Raw genomic sequence first — 13,777 nt, 5'->3', positions numbered from 1 at the left:
TTCCCTCTAGTACCTACTTACTGAGCCCAGGAGAGACTGTGAGGTCTAAAGCTGTTTCTATGGCAACGGGATCAGGGATCAGGGATTTGATGCTACAGGAGCTGGTTAGGAGGCGGCTGCCTCCCCGCTCCTGGCGAGGGTCTTGTCTGAACTGGGGTGTGGGTGGGGTAGCGTTGTCATGAGACTGTGTCATGAGATGGAAAACATCCAGACATTGATGGACCTTTATCCCAAATTCATCACCTTCTTTACTTCTCTAAGCCTCAGTTTCCACATCCCTAAAATGGGGATTAAAAGGCTGTTTTAGGAGTCACTGAGAAAGCTGCTATAAGGTACCAAGCATGGCCTGGGCAGAGCAGGGCTCGTGGATGTGAGACTGCCTGGCACCGAGAAGAGCCTTGCCATGGCAGGGGCAGGGGTGGGCGACATGTGGGCAAGCGGTGGGCTGGCGCCACTCAGGGCTGGGGGAGCTCAGGGCTGGTGGGAAAACAGCCTTTGGTTGTAGGCAGTTTCCCCATTTCTCTTTCTGAATTCTCTCCCCAGTCTGCCAGCAGGCAAAAAAAGCCCCTCTCCAGCTCCAGAATACTCTCTTATCCCAATCGCATCCCCGAAGCTAAAGTTCAAGGAGACGCTTTATGCTCTTTCAAACGACCCTCCCCACTCCCCCCACCCCAGCCTCCCAAAGTGCTAGGATTACAGGCTTGGCCACTGCACCTGGCCGGGGATCCATTCTTTTAGGGGCCAGCTCCCAGCTGGAGAAAAGGTATGTGGGGCTAGTCAAGGCACGTCAATCCCTGCCAGTGTTCCCTAAATGGCATCCTGCCTTTCCCAGGAGACACGGCTTTAATCCATTCAAGGGTCACATGTCCCCAGATGGCTCCAAAGAGTGACTCTTAGGGCTGGGGTTCCAGGCTCCTGGACAGGCCCCAGCAGAGCCCTCTACACAGCTGGAAGTCTAGACCAGGGGCTCAGCTGGCCAGATCTACAAATGTGAATAAGATGAGCCTAATAGGGCTGTCTTCCCATCCCTCTCAAGTGCTGTGATTAGCCACAGAAAAGGTGAGTACTTGGCCAGGTACAGTGGCTCATGCCTGTAATCCCAGCACTTTGGGAGGCCGAGGTGGGTAGATCACCTGAGGTCAGGAGTTCGAGACCAGCCTGGCCAACACGCTGAAACCCCGTCTCTACTAAAAATAAAAAAATTAGCCAGGCCTGGTGGTGCGTGCCTGTAATCCCAGCTACTCGGGGGGCTGAGGCAGGAGAATTGCTTGAACCCAGGAGGCGGAGGTTGCAATGTGCCAAGATGGCGCTACTGCACTCCAGCCTGGGAAATAGAGCAAAAACTCCATCTCAAAAAAAAAAAAAAAAAAAAGAAAGAAAGAAAAGGTGAGTGCTGGAAAGGCCTGGAGAAACCACTAAACCCTGGCTGCACACACCCAGCTACAGGGCCATGTAGGTGATAGGAGTGGGTGGGGAGAACCATAGGGCATAGTGGAGCCTGTGGCAAACTGGAGAGCATGTGACCCTTTTCTAGGGGGCAGCCACTACCCAGCTCCCGTGGGCTGTTACCATGTGGGCACGTGACCCTTGTGGATGGATGATCTGCTCACAATTCTGCTTCCCTCCCCAGCCTGGCCATGGCTTCCCATGAGCAGCATGAACTCCCCAACCCCAGAGATGTTGGTCTTGGCTGACTTGCTTCAGCCAATGAGACATGAGCGTCTGGGGTGTGTGCAGAGGCATTCTATGCCCACATAGTAAGCCTCCTGCAGGGTTTTTTTTTTTTTTATCACAATGAGACACAGCTGTCCTAGGCAGTCACTGCCCCTCCGCCTGCTGCCCCCTGACCCAGAAGTTCTGTCCCCTTCTGTCCACCTGAAAGAGGAGGAAACTGGATGGTTCAGGGTGCCCAGGTTCGGAGTCTGGCTGTAGCCCCCCAGTCCTAGCTGGGCAATCCTGGGCAAGCTACTTAACCTCTCTGAGCCCCAGTATCCTCATCTGTAAAATGGGGCAGGTGAGACAACTTACTGTGTCTCAGGGGATCCAATGGGAAAATCGGTGCAAACTGACCATCAGGGGTCAACAACCGTTACTTCTCTGGATGCCCTGTCCCATCCTTAATCCTTCTTTGGTACCCCTACTGTGATCCACTCAGTACTTTGACAAACATTTATTGAGCATCTGTGTGCTGGGTGTCATAGCCACCCGAATTCCTGTTCAGGACTGAAGGGCTTAGAACCCCAGCTGCTGAAAGTGTCATTGACGCTCACCGTCAGGTGTCAGCCCCGTTGGAGACTGCTTCGGCTGAGACAGCTGCCTTCCTGGACAATGTCCCCTTCCCAGGATGGCTCCTCGCCAAGGGCTGCCTGAAGCAGGGATATGGAGTCCCGGCCCTCTCCTCCCAGCTCGGGACGACCCTGAAGGCCCTTGTCTTCAGAACTCCCTGCATGGTCCACCAAGGCTTCTGTGGAGGCTGCATTGCAGCTCAGCTTCTCCTTTGGCCCCATGTGCTCTTTTCCACCCCTCCCACAGGCAGGACCCCCAAAAATGCTCCCTAATCAACCTTGTGATGTGAATCTCCTACTCAGTTGATGGGCATTTGAGTTGTTTCCAGCTTTGGGGTGATTATTAACAAAAGCTGCTATAAACATTCTCATACAGGTCTCCGTGTGAACACAGGTTTTCATTGTTCATGGATAAATAACAAAGGGAGGGGTATTAGTTCTCGTGCTACTATAAAGAAATACTTGAGACTGGGTAATTTCTAAAGAAAAGATGTTTAACTGACTCACAGTTTCACAGGCTATACAGGAAGCATGGCGGCATCTGCTTCTGGGGAGGCCTCAGGGAGCTTTTACTCATGGCGGAGGGCAGAGGGGGAGCAGGTGCCTTACATGGCAGGAGCAGGACCGAGAGAGAATAGAGAGGTGCCACACCTTTGTAAACAACCAGACCTCATGAGAACTCACTCACTATCACAAGAACAGTGCCCAGGGGGATGGTGCTAACCCACTCATAAGAATCCACCCCCATGATCCAACCACCTCCAACACTGGGGATTACAATTCGACAGGAGATTTGGGTGGGGACACAGATCCAAACCATATCAGGCGGGACTGCTGAGTTGAATGGTAAATGTAGGCTTAACCTCATAAGAAACTCAGCCGGCCACGATGGCTTATGCTTGTAATCCCAGCACTTTGGGAGGCCAAGGCGGGTGGATCACGAGGTCAGGAGATTGAGACCATCCTGGCCAACACAGTGAAACCTCATCTGTACTAAAGATACAAAAATTAGCCAGGTGTGGTGGTGGGCACCTGTAATCCCAGCTACTCGGGAGACTGAGGCAGGAGAATTCCTTAAACCCAGGAGGTGGAGGTTGCAGTGAGCCAAGATGGTGCCACTGCACTCCAGCCTGGCAACAGAGTGAGACTCTGTCTCAAAAGAACAACAACGAAAACAGAAAAAAAGTTGAAGTCCAATTTTTTCTCTTATGGTTTATGCTTATTATACCTTATCTAAGAAATCTTTGCCTAACCTAAGGCCACTAAAATTTTCTGTTTTCTTCTAGAAGTTTCATAGTTTTAGGTTTTCCATGTAGGTCTATGATCCAGCTTCAGTTATTTTTGTATATGGCAGAAGATATGGCCCTGGGCTCATCCTTTGACATATTAATGCGCAATTAATTGTCCAACCATTTGTTGATATAATGACTTTTTTTTTTTTTTGAGACAGGGTCTTGCTCTGTTGCCCAGGCTGGAGTACAATGGTGCAGTCATAGCTCACTCCATCCTTGACCTCTCAGGCTCAAGCAATCCTCCCACCCCAGCCTCCTAAATAGCTGGAACTACAGGCATGAGCCATTGTGCCCAACTGATACAATAACTTTTTATTTTTTATTTTTATATTTATTTTTATTTTTATATTAACTTTTTATTTCTTTTTCTACCCGCATGACTCATGGGGTCTTGCCTGTAGTCAAGAAGCTCATTCGATTATTAATTCATTCGACACCTACTTATTGACACATTTTCCCAGACTGGGTGCGGGTCAGGCTCCTGCCTTGGAGGAGGTGATGGAGTAAAGGAGGGAACGAACCATGGCATGAGGAAGGCCCAGCCTGGGGAAGCTACACTGACCGTGCCTGCTGCTCTGCAAGCCCCCAGGGAGCAGGTTGGAGGCCATCCAGGCCACCTTGACCAGCTGTGGCCAACTGCCACGGTTACTACTTGAGACCATCATTAGAGCAGTTACTACTGTTACTGCTTGAGGCCGTCATTATGAGACTGAACGGAGGGACAAACTTAGAAATGATAACCAAAAACAAAAGAAACTGTTTTAAAGGAAGAGTCCAGGGGAAGAAGAGGAGAGCTCCCTGCTTCTAGTGAGCAAAGGCAGCCCTGAGCTTCCACAACCCTTTGTACTTATTGGGTAGAAAGAGCAGAGAGGAGGAGGTAACCACTGGTCAGCTGCTTAATTGATCACAGGCTCATATTATTGCTAACAGGCTTCAGATATATCTAATCACAAGAAACACTGCGCTTGGGGAATGACTGCCCACAGCATTCCTTCGGAGTGGCAGACGCAGTTTGTCAGTTTTGCCAACATTCTACATTTATGAGAAACAGTTCGCTGTTTTCTCATATGGCCTCCAGCGGTATACTGAGTTGATCACGACCCTCACTCTTTCTGCCTCCAACAGCCAGCTCTTCCTTTTTTCTACAACGGGGGTGTCCAATCTTTTGGCTTCCCTGAGCCACATTGGAAGAAGAATTGTCTTGGGTCACATACAAAATATACTAACACTAATGATAGCTAATGAGCTAAAAAAAAAAAAAAAAAAAAAATTGAGGCCGGGCACGGTGGCCCATGCCTGTTATCCCAGCACTTTGGGGGGCCGAGGTGGGTGGATCACCTGAGGTCAGGAGTTTGAGACCAGCTTGGCCAACGTGGTGAAACCCTGTCTATACTAAAAATACAAAAAATTAGCGGGCATGGTGGTGGGCACCTATAATCCCAGCTACTCAGGAGGCTGAGGCAGGAGGATCGCTTGAACCCAGGAGGCAGAGGTTGTGGTGAGCCAAGATCGCGCCACTGCACTCCAGCCTGGGTGACAGAGTGAGACTCCATCTCAAAAAAAAAATTGCAAAATAATCTCACAATGTGTCAGGTGTGGTGGCTCATGCCTGTAATCCTAGCACTTTGAGAGGCTGAGGAGGGAAGATCACTTGATCCCTGGAGTTCGAGACCAGCTTGGGCACCATAGTGACACCCTGTTTCTATTTTTAAATTTCATTTATTAAAAAGCATGTTTTTAAAAAAAATCTCATGTTTTAAGAAAGTTTATAGATTCGTGTTGGGCTGCATTCAAAGCCAACCTGGGCCACAGGTTGGACAAGCTTGTTCTATAGGTTTATTTTCACATTGCCCATCTTCCTTTGAGTGCAGGAGTCTGAGATGGAGATTAGCATGTAAGAGGCTTATAGGGAGCGCTCTTGGACCAATAGCTGTGGAAGGGAAAGGAAAGAAGCAGAATTGAGCAAAAAGAGAAGTTGAGCTGGCACTGCAGTGTCAACAGAGGTCTCAGCCTACCCTACGGACATTCTGAAAAATCAGACAACCCTTCTGAACTGCTTGGGTTAGGGTGAGAAGGCCAGGCCTCTGTATCCTGCATCAATCAGTTGGTCCAATCTGAGCAGAGCCAATGACAGTAGCAAAGGACTGACAAAGTTCCAGGTTCTACAGAGTTTGAGGGAGAAGCCCAGGAGAAGCCTCAGCCTCTTCCCAAGAGGATTCTCCTACTTGTGTTCAAGGTCACACAATCTATGGACTCCAGACAACTGGCAGGACGTATTTGCATCCTAGCAAAGCTGAAACCACGAATATTTTCTCTCTTCTATGCTTACTTTCTGTCCCCTTCCTACAGGTGATATGGGTGGCAAGGCCTTTGTGGCGACGCTGCTTTTCTTAGGATAAACTTTGGGGAGGGGTAACAGCTGTTTCAGGATGATGAGTTATCCTGAAAACCCTCCCTCTCAACCACACCTAAAACTGCAGGTAAAACATTTTAAACACTCTTTTGGCATACAAAGCTGAACTCAGAAGAAAGTGAAGGAACTCCTCAGAGGTCCCAAATGAAGCAGGAGCACAAATCTGTGGGGCTGTCTCAGGGACTCGTTAGAACTTCGGGGAAGTGTTATACTGGAGACATTTGAAATTGGTTTATCATGGAAACCAAATCTGGTTCTAGTGAAAGGCAGCTTGGGCTCTAATGGCTAAAGAAGGAACACAGGTGTTTGGAACTTGTTGCTTTGGGAATTTAACTTCCATAAGGAGAGGACGATTTTGTTTGGCATTCTAATTCTCGGCGGAAACTTGGTCAGGGAAAAGTGTTTGTATCCACACTTTGGACACTGGGTATCTGGGCTTTCTGATCTCATGCTGTGCAGGGTAAACCTCTCCTTCATGACCTAGGTGTCTGTATTAGTCTGTTCTCATGCTGCTGATAAAGACTGGGCAATTTACAAAAGAAAGAGGTTTCATGGACTTACAGTTCCACGTGGCTGAGGAAGACTCACGATCATAGTGGAAGGCAAAGGAGGAGCAAAGGCACATCTGCAGCAGGCAGAGAGGATTTGTGCCGGGAAACTCCTGTTTTTAAAACCATCAGATCTCATGAGACTCATTTACTGTCATGAGAACAGCATGGGAAAGACCCGCCCCCATGAGTCAGTTATCTCCCACGAGGTCCCTCCCACAACACATGGGAATTGTGGGAGCTACAAAATGAGATTTGGGTGGGGACACAGAGCCAAACCATGTCAGTTTCCAATGCAGCTCGACATGATTTGAGATGGAAATAACCTTGAGTACAGGAGTTACTCGATGCTTGTCATTGGATTGCAGGAGCTTCAAGAAGCCTTTTCATTTGTTTTTGTTTGTTTAAAATGAGAGTCTCACTATCTTGCCCAGGCTGGACTCAAACTCCTGGGCTCAAGCTATCCTCCCGCTTCAGCCTCCCAAATAGCTGGGACTACAGGCATGAGCCACCACACCTAGTTCAAGAGGGCTTTGAAGGGTTCTAACAAGGACTGCAGGTGTGTCCTAACACCTGCACTGGTCCTAACAAGACATGCAGGTGTGAGGACAATTACTGGGGAAACAGTCATATGGAAGTAAGTGCAGGGCTTTCTTAAGATTTGATTATTCTCTTCCCTGGAAGGAGTGGCTATAATTTGAAGTGGCCATAGGTTTTGCTGTTGATATGGTTTGGGTGTTTTGTTCCCTCCAAACCTCATGTCAAAATATTGACCTCCAATATTGGAGGTGGGGCCTAGTGGGAGGTGTCTGGGTCATGGGGGCGATCCCTCATGAATGGCTTAGTGCCCTCCCTGCGGTAATGAGTGGTAATGAGTTCACCAAGAGCTGGGTCTTTACAGGAGCCTGGCTCCTCTGCCCCCATCACTTCTGCTCTCTCCATGTGATGCATCTGCTACCCCTTTGCCTTCTACCATGACTGGAAGCTTCCAGAGGCCTCACCAGAAGCAGATGCTGGCACCATGCTTCCTGTATAGCTTGAATAACTGTGAGCCAGCTAAACCTCTTTCCTTTATAAATCACTCAGTGTCAGGTATTCTTTTACAGCAACGAAAACAGACTAATACGGTTGTTAAACCCAATGGAATGAAAATAGAGACTGGAGAGAGAATCTTCAGCCCCTCCCCTCAACCTCTCGGTCAGCATTCAGGGCTGTTGTGGCCTCAACTGTGTTCCCCTAAAATTCATATGCTGAAGCCCCAACTCCCCCTCCCCTTCTGTGTGACTATATCTGGAGATAGGGTCTTTAAGAGGCAGGTAAGGTTAAATGAGGTCGTAAGGGTGGGGCCCTCATAGAACTGGGGCTTTATAAGAAGAGGAGATTCTCCGTCTGTCTGTCTCTTTTTCTCTCTCTCTCCTTCTGCCATGGGAGGACACAGCAAGAAGGTGACCTTCTGTGAGCCAGGGAGAGAGCTCTCACCAGAACCCAAACATGCTGGCACCCTGACCCCTAACTTCTAGCCTCTAGAATAGCATGAGAAAATGCATTTCTTTTATGTAAGCCACCCCATCGATATTATTTGGTTATGACAGCCCAAGCAGACTAATACGAAGACATGGATGAAACACACTTACTACTCAGCATAGAGAACCTGGAGGAAAATGATACACTCTTCAAGCCTCTATTTCTTCCCCTGTGACCTCCATGCCGTGGGATGGGAAGGCTGAACCAGGGCCTTCCAGGGCACCATCTTGCTGCTTCTTGTCCCTCAAAGCTTGCCTAAATGCAGCCTTCATTAGCCCAATTTTCTACAGGGAGCCAGCCAGAGAGTGGTAAATTCCCAAGATCTGTGTCTGTTTTGATTTTGTTTGCTTTTATTTCAGCCTTTATGAAGATAACATATGCCTGTTGTAAAAATCAAAAGGTACAGAGAGCTTATAATAAAAAACAACAGCCTCCTGTCTTATCCTTCCTTCCTTCTCTGGTTCACCCCCTGGAGGTATCCTGGAGGGTTAGACTGCAGTCTAACCACTTCTAATTGCCCTCTTTCTGGTGGTTATCTCTGAAAGTCTAGATAATGTACAAATATTACTATTTCTTGATTTTTCAACTTTAACCAAAAGCCATTGGATTCCCACTGTGAAACATGAAGATTCAGCTCACTTCCTTCTCTTCCCCCTCCGCCTCTCCCAGTTTGATGGTGGTTGTCGTTATTTGGGTTGCATTGTGTACCTTCTAACTCTAGTAGATGAATCTCTATTTTATGTGGCATCAACTTTTGACAGTATCTCTTTGTAATGCATCTCTTTTCCCAGCAATTCTTTCCACTCCTGATGACCATTTTGATTTTTACATTGTCAAAGTTCTTCACACTTATCATCTGTCCCTGAACTTCAACCAGGTCTTTTCTGTGTTATCCATAGCTTGATTCTAAAAGTTGAAAAGAATAAGATGTTCGTATTTTATGTCCACGCAAATATTTTTTGCTGTTGAATAAAGCAGTATACTAACATATTCACTTTGGGTCCAATGTCCAACCTTGGATCACTCATAGATTATTTCTAATATCAAGGACCAATAGATTCTCTTTTCTCACACTGAATCAATAGCTTACAATCATGTCACATTTAATATTTTTTGAGTTGGGTCATCATTTTCTCATATAATTATTTTTCCTAGAATTTCTAATTGCCTTTTTTGTATTATGTACTTTAATCATATCTCCATCATACTATAAATTCTATGGCATTCCTTTTTCCCTAGGCAACCTCCCTTTTAGAGTCTACTCTTCTTGCTACAATTTTCACTGGTTGGTCTCTGGGCCTAGGGTTACAAGATCCTTGGTGTGTCAGTTTTCTCCCAGAAACCTCTGTGGCCAGTGGCACCTTTGCCTGAGTTCTTGTCCTGTGTCCAGGAAGAATGAGGTACACAGACAAGTGAAGGGTGAGCAAGACGAATAGGAGCTTTATTGAGTGTTACAACAGCTCAGTAAGACCCGCAATGGGTAGGTCCTCTCTGTAGGCAGGTTGTCCCATCAAGTGTGCAGCAATCAGCAGAGGGGAGGCCTTGGAAAGGGTGGCTCCCCTCTGCAGGTAGGTCATTTGGATGTCTCTGCAGGTCTCTGAAGTTCTCAACAGAGAGGTAGCTCCTCTCTGCAGCTGGTCGTCCTGTCATCTATCTGCTCAGCTCTGGCTGATCCTGGGGCTTTTATGGGCCTCAGAGAGGAGGAAGTGCATGGGCAGCCATGGGTGGGCTCGGAAAAGGCACCAGTTCCCACTTCAGTCAGTGGGACTGGCAGCCTGGCCCCTAGCCTTCAGGACCTCCCTGGCCTGAAGGTGATGCCTCACCAGGGACCTGCCCACTTCTGCCGGGAATCTTTCTCCTGCTGCTGTTCATGGCACCTGGGCTCAGCCTGACTTTGTTCCAAGATCAGAGCAGGCATCGACAGCAGAAAGAAGCCAGACAGTGGGGGCAGGCACTTCTAAGCCTGCGAGGGCAGGGGTGCCTTCCTGGGACCCCAGCAGTGCAGAGATGCCTGAGTCTGCTGCTGCAGTTTGGGTGGCTGCAGTGGCACCTGGGAGAGCAGGGCTCCTGCCTGCTCCTGGCCCCCCAAGAGCACAAAGAAGCTCAGATCTGCAGCTACAACTTGGGTGGCTGCTGCCCCACCAGGAGGGCAGGACTCATGCCTGCTCTGTAGAGTGTGCAGCCCCAGCCCTGCCTCCCAGCATGATGGCAGCACCAGGCCATCTGGAGCAGCTGCTGCCATAACTAGGGTCACCCATCACCTTGGTTTGCCCAGGACTGAGAGGTTCCCCAGGAGACAAGACTTTCAGTACTGAAACTAAAAGTCCCAGCCAACTGGGATGAGTTGGTCACCCTGTCTAGGCCTGAGATCAAACCTCAGAACTTCCCTTGACTCTCTTCTAGGTTGGATTCAGTTTCCTGGATCTTCCTCTTTCTTTGTTTACTCCCTGATTTCTCTGGAGAACATTATCAAGCAACTTTTAAAGAAAGGCGGCAGGAGCAGTGGCTCACGCCTTTAATCCCAGCACTTTGGGAGGCCAAGACGGGCGGATCACGAGGTCAGGAGATAGAGACCATCCTGGCTAACACGGTGAAACCCCATCTCTACTAAAAATACAAAAAATTAGCCAGGCGTGGTGGCGGGCGCCTGTAGTCCCAGCTACTCGGAAGGCTGAGGCAGGAGAATGGCATGAACCCGGGAGGTGGAGCTTGCAGTCAGCCGAGATGGCGCCACTGCACTCCAGCCTGGGTGACAGAGTGAGACACTCTCTCTCAATAAATAAATAAAGGCTGCGTTTGTATATGTATATCAAATCATCACGTTGTACACCTTGAACATATACAATTTCTATTTGTCAATGGTACTTTGATAAAGCTGGGGAAAAATGTTTAAGTGGGTGTGTTGAAGATAATCTGTGTCCTTACATGTTTGAGATGTCTTTATTCTGCCATGAGGTTTTTAATAGATAATGTAGCAGGATATATAATTCCAGGTTGAAAATAACTTTCCCTTCTAACATTCAGCCATCCTGCACCCATTCCCTTCTAGCCCCCAGTGTTACTGGTAGGCAATGTGGTCCTAGTCTGCCCTCCTTTCTGTATAGAGCCTGCTCCTCGTTTTCCTGGGTTCCCCAGCTCTGTTCCCTTTAGCTTTTGCATTTTGAGATTGTGTGTTTTCCAGTCCTTCTACTGAACTTTTCATTTTAGCAAGCGTATTTGTCCATCTCTGGAGCTCTTTGATGGTTCTCTGGGGTTTTCTTATTCCAAGAAAACTGAGCTCTCTTATAGATAGAATATATTCTGCAGTCTCCCTGAGTATATTCATTAGAGGGCTTAAATGCTATCTTCTGTTCCATGAATTATTTCTGCTTCCTCTGGGCCAGTGTTTTTGTTGCTTTTCTGCTTTTTCTCCTACGCATGGATGGTCTTCAAATGCCTAAGGATCCTCCATGGCTCATTCACGTGTAAGAGGGAAGGACAGGATGGCAGGTTGGTGTTTCCTCTGCTATGGAGTAAATTGGCCTCCCAATCCCCTCCTGTGTAGGCTGGGGTGGGGGCCTATATGTGGGATGGGAAGGGATTTTCTCTGGAGCATCAACATCTTCACAGGTGCACACTCGTATCTGGCGGCCTTGCAGTTCGGAGGCCTTAGCTTTCCCCAGCAGTTGTCTTCTTTAGCAAGGAGCCTTCCAGGGTGTCGTTGAGTGAAATGCACAGAGGGTGGGAGAGGGTGAACTGCTACTTATGCAGTTATTTCATAAACAGACCGTCAGTGATTCCCCTGTCCTCAGCAACCACATTCTGCTCTACAGAATTTCTTGCCCTTGAGCCCCAAGTATCGGGGGCTCTGTCTGGTCACTGCCCCCTCTCTCTGCAGTTCTATCCTGAGCTACAGCACTCTCTACCTGTGTAGCAAGCAACACCTCCCATCCACTGTCTCCCAGGGATTGGTGACCCCCCACCCCTGTCTTGGTGTTGTGGGTTTATTCCTTTTAGTCTATTACATTTGCATTTCAGGGCCAGGGGGCGGAGGGGAGCTTGGAAGATACTTATAGGCACAGCCTTCAAAACGGAAGCTTCGCCTCAAGATTGAACTGGGGCTTGCCATGAAATAGAGGTTCCCATAACACAAATAAAATTGGACATTTATGGAGGCTTGTGACACGTGAGGCCCTGTATTTCACATGCTTTGTCTTTTTTAGTTCTCATTGTTTTTATCCTCATTTTACAATTTAAAACTGAGATGTATAAAAATTAAGTAACTTGCTCCAAGTCACATGGCAGAGAAAAAGTGGAGGCAGAATTCTAACCCCCACCCACTCAAAGTGAAATTAGCCAAGTACCTGCCAAGCAGCTGGGGAGACGTTCCTGTGAGCTGCTTCCAAAATCCCCACCCACGTTTGTGTTACAGGAAAATCGCACACACCAGGCTTCCTCCAGGAGCTTCCCCCAAGAGAGGCAGCCTTGGGAGCCATCTGACCCAGCCTGGGGCAGGTATGGGGCAGCATCCTGCCCCTTCCTCTCTTCCATGCCATTAATGGGCCTCAGCTAGAGCCTCCCCTGGGGCCACCTCCTGCTCTGACAGCTGTAGGGAGGAGGAGGGAGCTGAGGCTTCCTTTAAGCTGAGCCTAAGGCAGAGCTGTTCCGCAGCATTCCCTCCCCTGGGCTGCAGGTAACACCACCCGAATGAGACAGGAATAAACACAGGGTGGGTCACAGGATAATTTAAAAATTCCAGGCAGCAGTTTTGTTAGAAGTGTCGGAACCACAGCAACTCCATCTTGAATAGGGGCTGGGTGAAAACAGGCTGAGGCCTACCGAGCTAGTCACAGGATGAGATGGGAGGTGGGCACAAGATACAGGTCATAAAGACCTTGCTGACAAAACAGGTTGCAGTAAAGAAGCCCGCCAAAACCAAAACTAAGATGGCGACGAGAGTGACCTCTGGTCGTCCTCACTGCTACCCTCCCACCAGCACCATGACAGTTTACAAACACCATAGCAACATCAGGAAGTTACCCTATATGGTCTAAAAAGGGGAGGCATGAATAATCCACCCCTTGTTTAACATATCATCAAGAAATAACCATAAAAATGGGCAACCAGCAGCCCCGTCTGTAGCCATTCTATTATTGCTTTACTTTCGTAATAAACTTGCTTTCACCTTATTCTACAGACTCGCCCTGAATTCTTTCTTGCACGAGATCCAAGAACCCTTTCTTGGGGTCTGGATTGGGACCCCTTTCCTATAACAGTTTCACACAACTAGAGGTTATGGGCCGGTAAAACCCTGAAAACCAGGGTGTGTGGACCAAGCTGGCTGAGACCAACTGGACCCAACATGGTGCTGGATTTGACCCGGGTTCCTCCTAGGACCTCATCAACAGCCTAAATTACGCACCTGCCAGCGCCAGGACAGTTCCAAGACCACCCGTATTTGGTGTAAAAATGAGTGGCACCACAATTCTGAGAAATGTCCACCTTTTTCCAGGAATTTTCATGAATATCCCATCCCTTGGCTAAAGAAACCCATAAAGATGAAACCCCAAACCCCGCTGCACAATCCTGTCTTGAGAACACCTCACTCCCCCTTCTTGAGTGTGTACTTTTCGCTTTGCAATAAATCTCCATACTTTCACGTTTTCTGACTCATCCTTGAAATTCCTTCTCAAAATGGTGTCAAGAGCTGGGGTTGAGGTCCCAACGGCATTCGGG

Source organism: Nomascus leucogenys, chromosome 14, assembly GCF_006542625.1.
Source record: "Nomascus leucogenys isolate Asia chromosome 14, Asia_NLE_v1, whole genome shotgun sequence".
Taxonomy (NCBI): domain Eukaryota; kingdom Metazoa; phylum Chordata; class Mammalia; order Primates; family Hylobatidae; genus Nomascus; species Nomascus leucogenys.
Note: the sequence above shows the minus strand (reverse complement) of the source record.